This window comes from Hermetia illucens, chromosome 1 (assembly GCF_905115235.1).
Source record: "Hermetia illucens chromosome 1, iHerIll2.2.curated.20191125, whole genome shotgun sequence".
Lineage (NCBI taxonomy): Eukaryota > Metazoa > Arthropoda > Insecta > Diptera > Stratiomyidae > Hermetia > Hermetia illucens.
The window spans coordinates 64928837-64938617 of record NC_051849.1 but is presented as its reverse complement, the minus strand read 5'-3'; the positions used below and the strand labels follow the sequence as shown (position 1 = coordinate 64938617).

Here is a 9781-nt window from a genome sequence, read left to right as displayed (position 1 = left end):
ACTAACCAACCAACAACATCAAACCGCACTGGTCAAACGGGAAGAATAAAGATAGGAGACTACAACTTTGAGACCGTTGCTAATTTCTCCTATCTAGGGTCGAAAATCACAACCGATAACAACTATGATGATGAAATCTGCGCACGGTTGTTGTCAGCCAACAGAGCCTATTTGAGCTTACAAAAACAGTTCCGCTCGAAACGTCTCACCATAGGGTCAAACTCTTACTGTACAAAACAATGATCTTGCCAGTCCCCATGTATTTCTCGGAGACTTGGGTTCTTATCAAGAAAAATTGCGAACTCTTGGCCGCGTTCAAGAGAAGAATCCTGCGCAGAATTTTTGACCCCCTACAAGAGGATGGACGATTCCGTAACCAACGTAACGATGAAATCTATGAGTGATACCATCGAGCCTTTTACACCCCAACCGCCTAGCTTCTGGCTTCTAACATGTGTTATTAATCCTTTCATATCTTTTTTAAGAGCAAATTTATGTTTAGTCATTGCATATAATGCGCAATGATACAGTGCTGAACCACTGCTTTTTATTGAACTTTTTATCTAGATATCTATGATATAAAGCTTACAATATCTGCTCCAACAGCTATGCAAAGAGACCAATACCCCAATTTTGAATGTTTAGAAATTCATTTCTAGTAATACAATTGTTAGCCAGATATTGTTCAAGAAACTAGCGAGGGCGTTCCGTTCATTCCGACAATCTAAAAATGTATAATAGAAGTGAGAGAATTTAAAAGATAATGGGATCTTCCTCACGTCTAGATACATATCTAAGACTACAACCGATCCCCATCGTAACGAAGCTGATTCTGTGCTCAGCGCCAATGGTGACCCTGTGGTGGAGACCAGCAATCTCAGTGTCTTACTAGAGTATCTTTTGCTTCGAATGTCAAATCTTAAGATTGAACTAACGGCCATTCGTTTACCTGCCGCTTGTTGTGGCGGAGTGTTGTTGATCTTCACCTTCGCGGTCCGGTTTCTTGCGGTTTTCGTATACGATTTCAGTGCATCGATCATTGCTCGAATTGCAATTTATTTGCCGAATTCACGTTTTTGCGATTGTGCGCCCAACGTGGACGTGAGTGCATTGGTTTTTTCTGTGACACCCATAGTATCTATTGCAGGTGTGATATAAGGTGATAGGAAAAGCAAAAGTTCGCCGTGATTGTGTTTTGTTTACCACTTCCGCGCGAGTGTTAGTGTTCGTGATCTTCGAGAGGTTTCTTATCAGCCGAGTCCTGGTTACTTGTGACCGTGTGCAGTGTTGTATCTTGAGGTGTATCTTGGTTCCAATAAGGAGTGAGGAAGATATTGGTCTCGTCTTACCTGTTCACAGTGTCCGGCTTTGAGTATCAGGTGTGCTTTTGTGTTTGTGAGAATCTCGTTCTTTTACCTGCTGGTGGTTGCGTGTGGTACAAAAGTGGTTCTGAGCCGCCTTTATGGGTGTTTGTTTGGCTTCAAGTGGCTGAAAGGGTTCAAAATATCATAAATTTTATGTGGACTTTCTGTGGATTAACTGTCGTCTAGTCGCGGTTTATCTGGTCATCGTGTTACCGGCGCTCTTTTGGATTACAAAAAACTGTCTTATGTCACCATTCTTCACGTGCGATGCGTGCAGCATTCTTTATACTGAACAGGTTTGTCAAAGAACTAAATAATAAAGCAAAGGAATTAACAGATATGTGGGAATTGAGTGCAAAGACAATATGGATTTTTATATCAGGCAAATGAAGATACATTGTCTATAAAAGGCTTGAGAAAGACATAACATAATTATTGGTTGATTGCCAAGGAAGATATTCGTATTTCCCGGTAAATCAATTAAGTCAGTCATCCAGGAAAGGCTCAGTAAGCTTGTGGTACAGACGTCCTCTACTTGTTTGTCGCAAATTGAGGCAAAATAGTTGGCATCATTGTCGATCGTTATAACTTGTAACTAACCTAATACGAATTTTTTTCAAGTCTTATGCGAAACAAAATTTCATTAAAATCGGTTTAATGCCTGTCTATCTTACGCAGGCAGTTTTTTCAGAAACGGTTATACATATTGACACGGAATTCGTTGACGAATTTTAAGCCCTCACTCAAGCCGTGAATGGCATCATCTTGAGTTCAGCTAAACGGGGGAGAGGGTCATTCATACCTGCAAAGGGAGGAGCACGGACTTTTTGGAATATAATCATGGGGAGTATCAAGTGGAAGACCTCCATTAGCACTTTATGAATCAGCTTTAGCTTTTGATGATAGTTGCAAGAGCAATAGCAATGGGTTAAGAACTTAAGGCTTTGTTTGAAATAATTAAAACTTGCTTTTTCTATTCGTTAGCGTTATTTATTGGTCTTGCAAATACCGATATTTCGGGAACCACAAGTTCCCTTCATCAGTGCTAACAAGGAAGCTAGAAATACCTTGTAATTATTCAGTTAAGGGTTTACATCTGTTTGGATTTTTTTCCCTCTAAAGATGAATTTTACACCCGACTGCATAGAATTTTTGACGGGTTGCCCTCTAATGACATCAAAGTATTATTGGTGGACTTCAATGCTAGACAGGAGGATAGAGCCTTCATAATGAAGCAAGCGATAATGGAATCTAAATAAAGTAAAATACAATTGATTTTTCCTGAAAAGGGATATATTATTTATTTGTATATACGTATTTCCGACAGCAGTTGTGTCCTCCTTTAGTACCTGATCAACCAAGCTATTGATTCCTATTCCACTACATAAATATTAAGTTTAACCTTGGGATCTTATAATTGCTAACTGATTAGTTTATTCGTGATCATGAATGTTGCCCGGTGTCTCACGTGCCACTTCTCTCAGAAGCTTCGATTGCACGGTGCCCGTGTCGTAGTTCAACTTTTTCCCTTCTGGCTCCCTCAGGATCGCCACGTTCTCTTGCACGTCCAACTTCCTCCTGTTCCCGCATTCCTTGATGACTTCTTCGTTGTCCCATGTGATGCTATCATCACCATCAACGGCGCGAAACCCGGTATCCGGTCTAAGTCTGCCTTAATAAGAAACTCCACATGTTTTCGCCGAGGTCCGCGAATTTGATATCCCTAAAAGATTTTTGCCATCCTGGCTTACGCCACCGTTCCATCTCAGGCAGGATACTTCTTTCAAACACGGCCAAAAGTTCGCAATTTTTCTTGCTAACACCTAAGTCTCCGGGGAATACATGAGGACTGGGAAGTCTTGTACAGTAAGAGCTTTGACCCTATTGTGAGACCTTCCGGGCAAAACAGTTTTTGTAAGCTGAAACAGGTTCTGTTGTCAGCCAACAACCGTGCGCGGATTTCATCGTCGTAGCTGTTATCGGTTGTGATTTTCGACCCTACATAGGAGAAATTCTCAACGGTCTCAAAGTCGTAGTCTCCTATATTCATTGTTTTTGTTTGATCATTCCGATTCGATGTTTTTCGTTCTTTGGCGTTCTTTTCGTGCTGCCGTTCCCACTATGTACTTCGTCTTGCCTTCATTAATGTGCCGCACGGCAGCTCGCGCCGCCTGCCGATCTAGATGAAGGTAGTTTGTACGTTACGGGTCGTTCTTTCCATGATGTCGATATCGTCAGCATAGGTCAGAAGTTGGGCAAACTTAAGAAGGATCGTACCCCTCGCATTTACCACAGCATCGCGGATCACTTTCTCGAGGGCCAGGCTAAAGAGGACGCATGATACAGCATTCTCTCTCTAGACCGTTGTTGATATTGAATGGTCTCGAGAGCGATCCTTTTATCTGGCCTCGCACATTGGTCAGGGTCAGTCGAGTCAGTCTTATCAATTTCGTACCGAATTTTCTCATGGCCCTGTACAATTTTACCCTGGCTATGCTATCATAGGCGACTTTAAAGTCGATGACAAGATAGTTTAACTAATGTCCATATTCCAAATGTTTTCATCGCTTGCCGCAGAGAGAAAATCTGATCTGGTGCTGATTTGCCTGGAGTAAAACCTCTTTGTAATTGGTCGCCTCCATATTTAACTAATTCGGCTGTAATTCCATCGGCTCCTGGCGACTTATGATCTGTAAGCTGATGAATTGCACAGGCTGTTTCTTCTCTATATGGTGGCGGCAGTATTTGCCCTTCGTCTTCAGTTGGCGGGACCTCCATCTTGCCGATGTTGTGGTTGTTGCGCAGTTCATCAAAGTACTCAACCCATCGCTTCAATATGCCCATTCTGTCGGCAGGATGTCAATCGAGGTGAATAAGGCTTTAGCCTGCTGACTTGTTGGTAAAACTTGCGCGCCTAGTGCGGTTGCTCCCTGTACTTTTCGAGTTCACAGACCTGTTGGTTCTCTCAGGCTTCCTTTTTCAGTCTGTGAAGTCGTTTCTCCGCTCGCCGGAATTCGTGATAAGACTCCGCGCGTGCCCGCGTCTTTTGGGAATGCAAGATTACTCGGTATGCGGCATTCTTCCGTTGCTAACTTATATTCATCATCGTACCAGCTGTTCCAACTTTGCCGCTGGGGCCTAGTATGCTTGTGGCCGTATTTATGAGAACGTTCTTCATGTGATTGTGAAGATCATTTGTTGATGCTTCATCTCCAGGATCTCTGTCGACTGCGATTATTGCGGCATCCATTTCCGTCTTATGGGTGTTGCGGAGGGCTGTGTTGTGGATGGTGTTAACTTTCACCTGATTGTCAGATGGGATGTAGGTGGTGTTGTTATTCAAGCCTGGAATACCATACCAACGAGATAGTGATCCGGGTCTATATTGGCCAACCTATATATTCTGCCATTCATCAAGGATAAAAAGAGGCGGCGTCCGATCAACAAGTGGTCAATTTAGTGGAAAGTGGTCCCGTCTAAAGAGGCCGACGTTGGTTAGTCGATCGCCTTCCGCGTGTACTTCAGGGTCGGTGCCTACAGTGAAAATCCCCAAGTATGATTTTGATATCGTACCTAGGACAAGCTTCGAGTGTTCTTTCTACTGTCTCGTAGAGGATATCCTTCTCTCACTCTGCAGTCTCCTTTGTAGGGCCGTGTACGTCAATGAGGCTTATACTTCTAAGCTTGCCTCGGAAGCGTAGGGTGCGTAGTCGTTCGCGTATTTGGCTTACTAAGAAACCTACGCCGAGCACATTGTTAACATGGATGGCCACTATAATATATTGTGTAGTGGCTCTTCTCCTCCTATCCAACGCATCTCCTGCAACGATGTTACATCAGCCCTATATTGGGACAGAGTATCGGCTAGCCACTTGCCAGCTCCATCTTTAGAGAGGGAGCGCACGTTCCATGAGAAAATGCGCAAATTGTTATTCCATTGTCGTTGCCGTGTTCGTTGTTGTGTTGTCAGTTTAGTCTGTGGCTTCGTGATAAGTTGTTTTCTGTGTAGGGTTGTCAGTCCTGGCTCCTACCCCCAATCTGGAGAACCAGTTGGTAGAATTTATCCTGTGTTTAGGCGCAGGAGACTCGCCTTCATCCTTCTCCGTCTGTAGCTTTTCGTTAAGAAAGAGCTCCCAGCGGTCATCACATGGGAGTGGTGATAGGGTTTGGTAGTAGAGCTGTTGGTGTTGGTTCAGCAGGCGTTTCCCAGGTTTTAGGCTCCATCGTGGGTATCAATTCACATTTCGTCCTGGGACCTATACTATCCTTCACCTATGTTTCTCTTTAATCATGTGCCGTACTATCACTGATTTAAGCATTTAAGCGTTGTGTTCTTCTTATTCTTTTTCTTGGACCTTTCCGCTTTTCTCTCGTGCTTGTCCCAGCATACTGAAACCAGTTTTTTAGTTTGTCGTTTGTACCACTTCTCACAATCTGGACATGTCACTTAATATATCCCACTGGATTCATGTTTGAATTTGCAGTCATTGGGGGATCCCAGCCTGCTTTAGAGCTGGTAAATCCTACTCGGTGTTTGGCACTTTCATCGTTTTGATAAGTTTCGACGAAGCCGCAGAGTGTGTGACCGCTATTCTTCTTTTCCCTTCCAAGTTGTTAGCGATGGATGTCATGGTGCTTATTTCTTGCTGTTTCGCATTTTTCCACATGAGGCTTTTAATTATCGACCGTTGCAAGCCGTTCATCGGTGTCGATTATATATTTCTATCTCTGTTCCTAAATCTTTCAACACTGAAGGCACGATGAACAATCGGGGATCATGGCATGGTAAGCGGCCATTCTATGCGAATGGCAGTGGTTCGAATTATCTGGTATCGTTCGCTGCGTATGTGCAGGCTTGCCTGTAGATATAAAAAGAGATCCTCTTTTCCTCTCTAATGATCATTAAATCAAGAAATGGGAGATTTCCATTGTGCTCCACCTCCATCTACATACCTTGACCAGATCTTTGGGAGAGTTCCATGAGCATCCCTGTTTCTCTTTTCCACGCCGAGGATATGGGATTTTTACTTAGTAGCCACTCCGCCAGATACATAAGTGCTTCCTTCGCTGGGATGCTTGGAAATGAGGCCTCCTCCGATGTCGTAAATTCCACTTGCTTTAGTTTCCTGATGGGGTCCTCTCTATTCCTGCTTGCTTTTCCAGTGGGTAGTCGTCCTAGGTCCTTAAACCTATTCAACAATCATTTGGCGATATTTTGTGCAGCCAAGTCTGTAGCTGTCATAATTTTCCGGTATTCGTTGCTCGATTTGTGGATCTTTGGTAGATCCTTTATTCTTGGCAGGGAGTTGGGCATCTGAAGTTTGGCTGGATTCTTAACTTCGTTCAATTGGTCCCTCTGATGTTTCTGACCGGGTGAGAAACCTTTGCAGCGAAATTCAAATTGAAAAGTATCCAAATGTGATCCGAAGAGGATCTCTAATCAAAAACTCTCCAGTTCTACAGTCTAAAAGTCACATTGTCGGTTAGCTTATATTAGTGACTTTTTCCCAATCATACTACTCTGCTCAGCTTGGGAAATGGGATATCGAGGTAAAGTGCCTGTTACGGACTGATGTTTATGTTAATAGCAAGCTGAAAGAGATTCACTTCTTTCGTTGATTTCCAAATTGCCCCAAAGCGTGTCTTGCTTTGGTTTTCCAGACTATGAACAATTTGGCCTTCCTGGCTGCGATAATGAACGTCAGATATTGTAGTTCCTCGAGCTGATATTCACATTCTCGGCTTCGGGCTGCTCCAGTTTTACCACGTTTAGGTGGCACTAGTGTTGAGGCGGATACTAGTTCTAGTTCTGCCCCGAGCAATGTCTTTTGCGCTGCGGAATAGATTGTAACATTTGCTTTCGAGTCTTTTAATGGAACGGCCTCCTTCGATTTGGGGCTCCCGTACTGATGCGATGTCCATGTCTTCTTCCCAGTGGAAGATTTATTTGCGTCCCCCTGGATTTCTTCCAGGAGGTCATTGGTGTCGCGGAGCGGAACACTTTCTTCTTTGGGTTCCTGACATCAAAGTTCGATGATAGAACCGTATTTCGTAGAGTGTCTTTTCCAGTGCCTCCTAGCACTCTCTATTTATGAGCTATAGAATGATTATTAGCCTTGGGTCTCTCCCACTTGATCACCACCCAGTCGTCCACGAACCACCTGCAAAAAATAAAAATATCGGCTGCATCCTCGTCCCTCTTCCTGCCTCCTTTCGACACCCAGAAAACATTCGATGATCATCCCTGCTAACCTTGTCTCAACAGTGCTACATGGCACCAGTTTCCCAGTCGCGGAATTAACATGCCCCTGTGCCACCCGTAAGTCAATCCTGGCCACGGTTTTCGCTGTGCATGCTCCATTCGCCTAGTTTGTTGTCTACTAGCGTTCGAGACCTTATTCTGTTTCTACTACTTTTTTGCTCGGACTCATCCTAAGATCGACTGCATTCAAAGGGTGAGGGTTTCATCTTCTGGCTTTCCTAGCGATTGTTGTTATATTCCTCGAAAATCGCCTGGTATTTAACGAAGTCCTTCAAGTTCCACTCGTCTACAGTGCAGGCCTCCTTATTTTTCATATTCTTGACTGAGGGGATGGACTATGTATAGGTTTTTAAGAACAGATTAGTGTTTTTTTCATTGATATTTGTTGATAGCCAGAACTATCTATCGCAGTGATTATCTGTAATTAACTTGATGGTCTACTTGGACTTTTCGATGAAGGTTGATAGGATATAGGTAGTACTGAAGCCATTCGGGAGCAGAGGATTGCATTTGCGTTTTGCGTTTTTTTTTTGAATGAGTGTAATCTAAGCACAATTCCAGCTCGAATTGAAATGCGCATTTAGTAAGCAATGATTAAATAATACTGACAGAAAGGGTCTGATGGATACACAGCATATTTTAAGATTTATCAAAGTGATTTTGTCAAGCCCTTCTTCCTTAAAAACGGGATTGTCCAACATATCTATTCCTAAATAGTCTGCGCCGTAGGGTTTTCTTGTGGTGGATGTCCTGAAGGATATCGTTCGGAAGTGGGATAAGGTTTCAAAGTTGAAGGAACGTGTTAGTACGAATTCGTGACATACCATCTCAATTGCTTCAGGCGATTGACAAATTACATAGTCAATAGTAGCGTTAGAAGTTTTCTGGTTTTGCGGGGGTTGGAATTTGAACAGTCTAGCTTTAAGGAATTGGTTTATGCATCGCCAGATCCTTGAAATCCAGTGTTGGATGACTCGGGTCGCTTGATCGAAAAGATAGATATCCAGAATGCTGGCATTGTAGTGACAGATGTCAGGTACGGTTTCAAGTAATGGGGAGGCGCTTGGATTCGAAATCACGTTAATGCTCGCACAAAATAATAATTTCCTGTTCCTTACATTGTACTTATGGAGTGCCGGCGTAAAGTATTAGATGTTATGAGCAATGGGGTTTGCGGTCAGCCAGCGGTACAGTTTCCAACCGTTATTATTGATGTAGGAGTCCAACCACGGGGTCTGTTTGGCGTTTAAGTCTGTATGACGGGGTATGGTTAGGACAGTGTCTGTCTATGCAGAAAATGCATGTATCGGCAGTGCACCATGGTTTCATTCCAGAGGATTATTTGTGGACTGTTTTCGCTTACTTGTGATCGACTACATCGTGCTTGGATGCCATAGGGGTAATCATTGTGGTGAACATTATCATGAAACGTCAGCATGAACTCCCGAATTGCGAATTGTCGGAGATCCGAGATAGCTTGATCAGAAGGTCCATGCGAGGCTCGATCGGTTTGGTCCTCTTCGCGATCGCTTTTGCAAAGTTAAGGCACTTGCCGTAGTTGGCGTGGCGGTCGATTGCCCCACAGTTTATGCACTTAGAATGTTCGTCCGGTGTCTTGGGATATTCACCTAGCCTGTGTGTGACGGGAAATTCGACGTAGCAATACCGGAGGTGGCAGTTCGGTATTGCACGACGACTCGCTCGCAGTCTTTGCATTGCAAATTACGACTGTCTGTCACATTGCAATGCCAACTATAAACTCTTCCTATGGTATTTTCCCTTTGTACCTTTAAGGGACATCGATTTCTATCATATTGTAACGAGATTGCGTCCTGTTTATTTATACTAAGCTTGGGGTCCTCTTCGGATTAGCTTATGAATGTTGTAACAAATTACCTCTATAATTGCGGGAATTTGCCAGTTATATCCCCAGCATCGTTGACTCCTAAGAGTGTCGAGAAAAGTAAGTGAGCATTTGGCCCAAAAAATTATAAGCCTTCGTTAGTTGCTTCTTTATTCGGTTCGCTACTGCCCACAACAGAATATACAAAATATTACTACGAATTGATATCCATTGAACTTCTTATCAGACCATCCACTTCAATTGGGTAGTTTCATTGCAGAGATCCACATAAAGTGGGATTACGTCTATTAG

The 9781-nt window shown here is 43.4% G+C and overlaps 1 protein-coding gene across 3 annotated transcripts in view; it reads left to right on the top strand.

Annotated features, from left to right (window-relative positions):
- Positions 1–959: 959 nt before the first annotated feature.
- Positions 960–9781, top strand: part of LOC119652307 — a 710323-nt gene continuing 701501 nt past the window's right edge. For 2 of the 3 annotated variants that reach the window (XM_038058200.1, XM_038057485.1), the window contains exon 1: positions 960–1660. The gene's annotated coding sequence lies outside the window, so the exon portion shown is untranslated. Of the gene's footprint in view, positions 1665–9781 lie in introns of all 3 variants that reach the window. The other variant, XM_038059052.1, reaches the window with a different exon arrangement.